Raw genomic sequence first — 10214 nt, 5'->3', positions numbered from 1 at the left:
AGACAAGGTAAGCCTTCTTTACTAACACATCAGGACACTCAACTATCATCATCTCAAAGGATGATATGTAGGTGATATGAGGAGACAAGGTAAGCCTTCTTTACTAACACATCAGGACACTCAACTATCATCATCTCAAAGGATGATGTGAGGAGATATGAGGAGACATCTGCCAGAAATAGAAAACCACGTTTCTATGTAGAGCTGAGAAGTTGATCTCACGGGAGTGGGGGTAGGCTGGCCGTCCAGGAAGGCTGGGAAAGGATGGTGGACTGGCATGGGTGAATGGGCATAGGAGTGTGGCTGGATAGGAGGAATATCTGCATGGAGCACAGTTGGGTGGTTATGGTTGCAACAACTAATTTTATATTTCAAAAGATAGTAGAGAGGCTTTTGAATATTCCTAACACAGAGAAATAATACAATAGGAACCTGGCAAATATGCTAATGTCCTGATCTGATTACTCATTGTGCATCTAACACATAGGATGACCAAATGCCATACCGGCTTCACAAATGCAGCCAATTATTACAGATAAAAATAAAAACGTGTATTTTACATGAGTCTGCATGTGTGTGTATATTTGCATGTATGCAATTACTATGTGCATACAAGTGCATATGTGTGCATCCTTGAGGCCCAAAACTGATGCCAGAGTCTTGCCCCTTCCACCTTAGTCATTGAGCCAGGGTCTCCCAGTGGAACCAGAGCTCACAGATACAAGTCTAGCTAACCAGTTTACCCAGGGTCCCTTCTGCACCTTCTGAGTGTGGGAATTGCAAGCAGGCCTATGGCACATACACAGGTGCTGGGAACCCTTGTACAGCAACGTTGCCCACTGAACCATTTCTCCAGCCCTGTATTTAAAGTGTGTGTGTGTGTGTGTGTGTGTGTGTGTGTGTGTGTGTGTGTGTGTGTGTGTGTGTGATCTGCCCTTATCCAAATACTCTGTCCCCAAATTCTGACTACCTCCATGCCGGTCTCTGATTTCAGAAATTCTTCTCTCTAAACTTACACTGAAGTTGATAAATTATGTAAATGACTTAACAAACAATGTCTCCCTGCTTCACCTGTGATTCACCTAAGGAGAAAATGAACTGAGTGAAATTGAATAGCAGAATAAAATTTGCCATTTTAATCATTTCACAGTCAGGGGGGTAAATGCCGTAGTGTTTGCGACATCACCACTGTCTGATTGCCTGGTTTCCCATCACCCCACGATGTCTCATGTTCAATAGACAGTCACTCCTTACTCCCATCCCCAGATGCTAGAAACTACTGATTTCCTGTCTCCACCAATCAGCTCCTCTGGTTACTCCAGACGACTGGAATCCTGTAATGACATGGAGTTTGTTTAGGAGCTGCTCTCCTTTGCTTGACTGGGAAGTTTTAGCCTCTGTGTCTTGGGAAGGTGGGAAATAGGAAGCAAAAATAGGAAGCAGAACTGCTTTTGTCATAGAAGTATTGGGAGGAGTCATGAAGAACTCAGTTTTCTGCCTTACTATTTTATCATGACTTAGATAACACATCTTTTTCATCTGCTCCAGAAACTACTCTGTGTGGCTCTTTCTATGGCGTTCCACGCTGACCACAGCTGGCTTCAGGTCAGGGCTGAGAATGTGAGTGATGTCAGGGGGCCATTCTTCCCCTTAGGGAGGCCCTCCTTCCCAGAAAGTGGCCAGACAAGACTCCATTGGTCTTAAGGTCACATAGCCTGAGGGACCCAGGGGTATTTATTGCCAGACACTTACTAACTTACTAAGGATAAAAGCAAGCCGTCTTTGGCAGCAGGAAAAATTATTCATGGATTTTATTTAAAAGGGACATATTTACAAAGAGAAAAAAAAGAAAGGAAAAGACAATCACATCAATTCCAGAAATCTTTTTCCAGAAGAAAATTTCTACCCCTTGTGATACATATGGTGCCATATTCATGGCCCGAGGAGCACAGCTTACTGGGTTTGCTCAGAAACCGGTTGCTACAAAGCGTACACAGAATGAAGGAACACGCAGCATTTGGAGATGAACCTTGATGACCCAGCACGATTTCGCGTCTTCTGAAGCTGGCCAAGAACGAAGGGGCTTGGCAGAAAGGACCTGAAGGCTCTGAAAATGGATGCCTCACAAATGTGGGGTCCCCAGGGCCAGCTCTCAGCACTGCAGCCCTTGCAGACCTGTTTCAGGGCTCCTAGGTCTCACTTGCTGTGCCTTGCAATTCTTACTTGATCTGATGAAGGTCATTAAGAAAGACAGTGGTTTATTTGTTTTGTTTTAGCTTCTCTCTTAGTACTCATCTCTCTCTTTTTCCCTAATAGCCAAACACGAATACACTGCAGATCATTTTAACCTCTAACTGCTGTTACTTACACACTTGTGATCATCAAGCCTGGACTCTTCCTCAGATGGACTCCTGTTGTTCTGATCCTGCTTTCCGACATGGACCATTCTTCCTACTGTTATCCCGTGCTGACTTTCTTAGATGTAATCGAATACAAAGGTGCTACAGCAACTCAATAACGCAGTCCTTGTGAGGGTAAGGGAGCATGGGGGGGGGGGGGCTGCAGGGATAGCCCAGCCCCCTTAGGGGGCGTGCTCGCCTCAGGCTAATGTTTATGTATAAATCTGGCAAGCGTGAGCCCGCCACCCTCTTTTTTTGTATCTCCTGCTGGATCCCTGGTGTTGTAAGCTATCCCCTCATTAAAATTTGCTGTTTCATATTAAGCTAGCCTGGTTATTACACCGATTACAGGTGGCTTTGCAGTGTTCTTTCCCCTCAGAACTTTCTGGACTCTGTAACAGAACTCAACAGACTCCAGTTACAAACTCACGTTGGCTTCCTTTTAAATAATTGCAGCTGTCTTTTATGAGAACCCTCATTCTATGCCATAACATTTACATGCAAAAGATGTGACTACCAGACAGTGCCACTTAGCTTGAACAAGTCTACCTGCATTTGTCCACCCATATGAATGATGTCCAATATAAGCAGTCAGCAACCTGCTAAGGATTTTCAAAATAGCTCTGGCGTTCCACTTAGGAGATGAAACAGCTTAGTCTAAATACAAGACTGATGGAATCTTTCCTTCTCCCCCTTCTGGTTTCTCTTTGTGTGTGCACACATGCACGTGAGTGTGTAGAGGGAGTGTTCATGAGGGAGGGGAGAGAGAGGAGGGGAGAAGAAGGAGAGACAGGCAGAGGCAAGCTCTATAGGCCAGGCTGGCTTGAAGCTCCTTGTGCCTCTATGTGAAGTCTACATGCTGAGACTGTGGGCACATGCTAACAATGGGGTTCCTTCCACGTGCCGGGACTGTGGGCACACTGCTAACAGGGTTTCCTTGCTAATACTAAACATCATTCCAAAATAAGAGCCAGAAAGATCTGGAACTGTAGCAGTGCTGTTGAAAGAAGTATCCAACCTTCCAAAGCAGCTCCTCTAAAAGATGACATTAATTTGAATATATGGGTTTTTCTTTCCTGAGAAAAATGAACTATTTTTAACTTTGCTTGATTTTCACACACTATATTACTAGTTGGCTAAAGGCAGTTGGCTCTTTTTCAGCTTGGTGTAGAATCCAATTTTGTCTAGTAACTCCATTTTTGGACTGAACAGAAGTAGAAAATCTTCAAATGCATTCTTAAAACATGCGTGGATATATAATATCAAAACCAAGCCATATTCTATGTGCAACTGATATGTATAAACATATATATGATTTGTATACAATCATAATAATTAAAATTAAATATACATATGTATATGAACAAAGTGTTCAAATATAAGCTCTCTCGCCATGTGCTTTTCAGGGACTGGTTTCCAGTACTAACTGTGTTAATCATGCCTATGACTGGTTTCTCTGCTAGAGAAGAGCATTGAGGCTGGAGGTGAGGTCAATGGAAACCCTGCTGGATGTCCTCTGGCCTTCTCTCTGTTCCCATGTCCTAGTGATTGCCTGGAAAGAATTCAGACTAGACATGCTGAGCAGAGTGCAGAGACTTTACCCTCAGGTGATGTGGAGAAGGCTCAGGAATGAGAGTGGGCAGTGGCCTGAGACCACTGTGCTGGCTGTTTTCAAAAGACCTTGAAAAGGGGCCAGAGAGGTGGTTCAGAGGTTATTGTTGTTGCTCCTACAGAGGACCTAGGCTTGATTCCCAGAACCCACATGGCAGCTCATAACTGTACTCCAATTCCAGGAGATCTCATGCCCTCTTCTGGCCTCCTCAGGCACTGCATGCTCATGGTGCACATATACACATGCAGGCAGGCAAAGCACATAAAATAAATAAATCTTAAAAAGTTTAAATTAAAAGCAGACTATTTGAATTAATTCATAAAGGGAGAGGACAATGCTATGTCATTTTTCTTTTCCAGAAAGATTACAATCTTACAAGTCTGGCAGTGCCACCCACACAGGGCAGAGGCAGCAGTCAGGCCCCATCCTTCTGGCAGGTGCTACCCACACAGGGCAGAGGCACAAGCCAGGCCCCATCCTTCTGGCCATTATCAAAGCCTGGTAAGTTTCTGCTCCTGGTTACAGATGTTGATTTTGAGAGATGGGTCAATCCTTGATGTCCTCAGAGCGGCTAATAGCTATGGAATAGCATGTGTGAGACCCAAGCGCCACCAGTGCCCACATACAAAGGAAGGCATACATCAGAAACGTTAGATAAAGTTAGTCTAAAAACATTTTATGTTAATACACTCCTAAAGGCATATATAAGGAAACTTGTGTTTTGTTTCTTGTTTTTCTATCAACAAGGAAAAGGCAGAAGGGCACACCACACACTGGACATTATCATGTGCTGAGGGCTGAATCCGTTATGAATTCCATGCTCTCTGCATCTCTCAGCTAAAGATGAGAAAAACGAGCATTGAAACGGCCAACAGTGGCAGGCCCTGACTGCTGAGAGAGCATCACCTGCACTGAGCTGGAGGAAAAGGCAAAGGCCACACCCACGTGTTCAGGAAATGACACACCATCTTCTGGATCACTCTTTTGCTTCCCCTAAGCAGAGGCTGCCAATCCTTCCAACTGCCTTTCCACCAGTCTTAATAATTCTCTTGTCAATCGGGGTTCCCTGCCCTGTGGGAAGTCCAAGGACCACCCATCTCCATCCAGGTCTAGTAAGGTGAGCATCCAAACCGCCTAGGCTCCGGGCAGATGAGGGAGGGGGACTTGATCGGGGGAGGGGAAGGGAAATGGGAGGCAGTGGCCGGGAGGAGGCAGAAATCTTTAATAAGTAAATAAAAATAAAATTAAACAATTCTCTTGTCATACTTTTCTGAAAATGAAACAGGAAATTACTTCCCGATCTAGGAAAATAAAATGTTCTATGAATTTTTTATCTTGTTATTTAAACAGCAAGCTTTTGGCACCCATGGTGTTTGGGTGGGGCATTTAAAGATAAGGCAAGCCAAATAAAGAACTGCTGAAGCCACAGAACAAAGGAAAATCAGGGAATCTAGTGAAATGAGACCCAGAGACTTAAACATCTAAGGGGCAAAGGTTACAGATGTCAATCAAAGAAAGAGTAAGGGGGAGGCCTTCACGCAAAACAAGGGGTGGGGTTGAGACTGTGGCAATATTTTTCATTTGACCTTAGAGACTACCTCGCTGTGACTTTGTTTTGACGTGTTTCTACTGTGTTGCTGTGTTAATGGCACTAGCCCCTGGCTCCTCTTATCCAGCCTGCCTTGGGCTTAGTTTCCATCACCTCACACCCTATCAGTTGCAATTTGAAAGGAAACAAACTATTCAGATTAAAAATAATGTTTTTATTCCCCATATTCTTAAAGAGTTAAAAAAAATCAGAGTAAATATAAGCACCACAATTTAATAATATTTCACAAGGATACACAGAAATTTACGTTCAGTGCTCATCTCGCGGAGTCTGTAGAGGAAGCGGAGAACATCATCCACTTCAAAGAGCGCATTCACCAGAGGGTGCCGAGAAGGGAGGGTTAGGTCCCTCCAGTCACACATTGCCCTCTGGCACCCAGACTCAGCTCCCCAGGGGGAGACCAGGACAAACTGGCTTTTGCAGTTCTAGGTAACATTTCCCACAACCCCTAGTTCACAGATATTGACATTTTGGAAAAAAGAAAAGGAAAAAAATGCTTTGAAAAAAAAGTTGAAATGTTTGTTTTTTTAAATAAATACGCACTATCTTGGGATTTTTAAAAATCAGCAACTAGATAGTCTAAAAAAAGAACTTCCAACGGGGCTTTCTAATCTTTTCTTTTTCTACCAGGGAAGTCCTTCCAACCAGCAGAACTGAGTGAGTTTAAGGCCCTTTTCTCTAGAAAGTCCTGCAGCCACCTTTCTGGGTGTTATTTTTTTCCTGAATAACCAATCTGTAAATCATAGTAAATTTGAGATTATTTTTCGTGAAGTGTTTTCTTTTTTCCTTTGTGATATTTCCTTCCACGGACCTCGGAGCCCAGCCTGATTCCGCTGTGGAACTACAGCGCGACCTGGTGGTAATTTCTGTTCCCTGCCACGGTTTGCGGGTGTGAATGGCCGAAACCCAGGGAAGCACTGTGTGTCCAAGCGGTGGAAAACAACCAGCGAATAATCCATAGTACCGCTCTTCAAGCGTAATCACCATGCAAGGAACTTTTAAAGTGTTTAACAGCAATATTCCTTTGAATAATACTTCGGGACAATTGCTGGTGCGTCGTTACATCAACAGAATTGTTAGCCTTCCTATTCTTCCACAATTCTTTTTTCTATGGATCCCAGGCTGCCCTAGAACTGGCTATGTGCACAAGGCTGGCTTAGGACTCACAAAAGATCCTCTGCCTCTGCCTCCTGAGTGCCACTATGCCTGGCTAACACTCCCCTTTTCCTGACTTCCGCATTTATCTAAGTAATTTTTAAAACTATTCTTATGCAAAGACCTTACAAAGAACTTAAGCTAAGTAGTTGTCAACTGTGGGAGGCGTCTTCTCCTTGTATATAGGAAAATGTTCAAAAGAAAGAACATGCCTTTGTCCTGGGATTTTGTTATAGTTTTCAAATTCTAGATAATTTGACTTATTTAATTCTGCAAAGCATGCCTCAGCCTCCCCAAAGGAGTGCCGGCTTATAAAATGCCCATGGATGGAAATGCTAAGGGATTTGGTTTTGGTTTTTTGCAGGGATGGAGATAGAATTTCAAAGCAGTTCATCAGAGTGGCATGACTAGCCCTTGTTCATTGTTATTGTTGTTGCTGTTGCTTTATTTTTGTTTGCTCATTTGCTTGTGTTGAGATAGGGTCTCTGTATCTAACTAAGCCTAGACTGGTGTCAAATTCAAAATCTTACTGCCTCAGTGTCTTGAGAGCTGGAATTACAGGAATCCATTCTGCAGAAATGAGTGGTTTTAAGTAAACTCCTTCACACACACGTTACTTTGCTACTGAAACTTGAAACATATCAGAAGTTCCTCTTGCTGCAATGTGCAGATTCAAAATGGGGAATCCAATTATCTGCTCTTGTTGTGGGGTTTCACCAGAGAAGTCTCAAACATGGCTTTAAGCCAATGGAAAGCTCTTTTTAGGTAGTCAGTGACTAAAGCAGGTGTACAGGACCCCACTGTAGAACCGGAGCTTTCTCGGGGTGGGCTTTTAAGTACAGAAACCATGTTCCATCAACAAGAACAGTTAGCCAAAAGGCAAAGTTAGTACATGTAGGGACTTCCCCTGATCTATGGCCTGTGCTGGATAAGGTCTTTGTTTTCGTTCTGGCAGATGCACTGTTTGTTCCCATGCTGATTTACAGCCTGAATGGCACTTCCATCATGGAGTCCTACGAAGCACCGGGGCCTGTTACCCTCTGGTTACTATGCTGTGGCCAAACTGCCCAGCATTTTCTTTACCGTGGTCACTGACAGCCTCCTTCGCTTCGCTTCTTCTTTTCCTCTCACTGATGTAAACACACGGGAACACGTGAGACCTAGCACAGCTCCAGCTGGTCAAACAGGCACAGCTGAAGTCTGCTGACGACAGAAAGACTCGGGCTACGTATGCTCCTTACAAGTTACTGCCATCTAGGTGGAAAGAAGCAAAAATAAAGAAAAAGTTTAGAAAATCCACTACAGATTATCAAAATCACAGCTATGGAGTCAACCTGAGCACATAGTAGCTTTTTCCGTCGTGGCAAAATAATGCCAGTAAGAAAGAACATTAGAAGATCCGTGTCATGATTTTCAGTTCAGCGATCCCATAAGAATTCAGTCTGTGCTGCAGACAATACTGCAACAATGTTTGGATGTGTGTGTGTGCATGTCTGTGTATGTGCATGTGTGTGTATGTGCATGTGTGTGTGCATGTGCATATGTGTGTGTGCATGTCTGTGTATGTGCATGTGTGTGTGCATGTGCGTGTGTGTGCATGTCTGTGCATGTCTGTGTATCTGCATATGTGTGTGCATGTCTGTGTATGTGTTTCTGTGTGTGTCTGAGCATGTGTGTTTCTGTGCGTGTGTGTGTGCACGTGTGCATGTGTGTGCATGTCTGTGTATCTGTGTGTGGCTGTGCGTGTGTGTACAAGTCTGTGTGAAGGCTCCTGTGCATATATGTGTGTGTGTTTGTGTGTGTGTGTGTGTGTGTGTGTTGTGAGGTATACACCAGAGAACTATTCAGACTTGGGTTCAAATCACTAGAAGTCTCTATTAGCTGGCTGGTGACTACACTGGGCGCGTCTGGGACACAAGTGCAGTCCTGAGCCTTTCTCATGGCGAGCTTTGAAACATGACGACCACGTCTGGGGTGGACACATCTCAGTTAACAAGAACAGTTAGCCAGAAGCAGAACTGCAGAAGCCCAAAGCTAGGTTAGTACACTTAGAGACTTTCCCAGAACTATGGACTTTGATGGATTGGGTCCTTGTTCTTGTTCTGGCAGGTGCTGCTGCCTGTGTGCTGGGTTTCAAGGCCTGAATGGTTCTTCCATCATTGGCCAGTTGTGCTAAGGTTTGAGGCTGTTACATTTGTCTGTGTGTGTCTATCTGTCTGTGTGTATGTGTGTGTGTAAAATCTTTATGTATTTACAAGTGTATATTAAAATATATTATAAATATCTATGATATACTAGAAATATAGCATACACATTTTTATATGCAACATTAACATAAATATAACTTATATGGTGTATTAATTTTATATAATATGGATGTTACATAATAGATTCCATAAATATATCATATATTATATTATATATAATAAAAATAAATTTAGAATGTTATAAATGTGTAATAAAATGCTAGATATTAAATTTATATTATATATGCATTTTTGTGTAAATATATTCTATGTAATCTTTTTGAGACGTCGCAGATAGCCAAGAGTGACTTTGAACTTCCAGTCCTCCTGCTTCTATTTTCCAAGTGCTAGGATTATGGTCATTGACTGCAGTGTCTGATTTTTTTTCATTGCTGGGGAATGAAACTTGTAACATGAGTGGGTCCTGTTTGTTGTTGGGTTTTTTTTTTTTTTTTTTTTTTTGGCAAAGTCAGTCAGGCGGTAGCAGTGCACATCTTTAATCCCAGAACAAAGGAGGCAGAGCCAGGCAGATCTCTGAGTTTGAAGTCAGCCTGGTCTACAGAGCAAGTTCCAGAACAGCCAAGGCTACATAAAGAAACCGAGTCTGATAAAACCAAACCAAATAAACAAAACAAATCTTAGACAGGGTCTTGTTGTGTAACTGACTGTCCTGGACTCACTAAGCAGACAAGGACAGCCTTGAACTCACAGAGGTCCTCCTGCCTCCGTGCTGGGATTAAAGGTGTGCACCACCATGCCCAAAGATACTGAACTTTTTCAAATGCCTTTCCTGTGGATATTGGGAATATCGCGCAGTTTCTGTCTGCAAGTCTTCTCATGTTGTACTGTGTTAACTGAGGAGCTGCGAGCTTGTGGAAGTGTCACAGTGGCTTGCTTACGTGGTCACATTGCATCATCAGGAAGCAGACAAAAGAACATGTGTACTCAGCTCATTTTCTTCATTCTAGTATTCAGACCCATAGAAAGGCATAGCCCATGTCCAGATGAGCCCAGTGCAGTGAGTGCAGTCATCACACCCAGATGAGCACAGTGCAGTGGGCACAGTCATCACATCCAGATGAGCCCAGTGCAGTGGGGGCAGTCATCACACCCAGATGAGCCCAGTGCAGTGGGCACAGTCATCACACCCAGATGAGCCCAGTGCAGTGAGTGCAGTCATCACACCCAGATGA

The sequence above is a fragment of the Microtus ochrogaster genome, chromosome 4, assembly GCF_000317375.1.
Source record: "Microtus ochrogaster isolate Prairie Vole_2 chromosome 4, MicOch1.0, whole genome shotgun sequence".
Taxonomy (NCBI): domain Eukaryota; kingdom Metazoa; phylum Chordata; class Mammalia; order Rodentia; family Cricetidae; genus Microtus; species Microtus ochrogaster.
The sequence above is the reverse complement of the archived record's forward strand: the minus strand, read 5'-3'. Positions refer to the sequence as shown.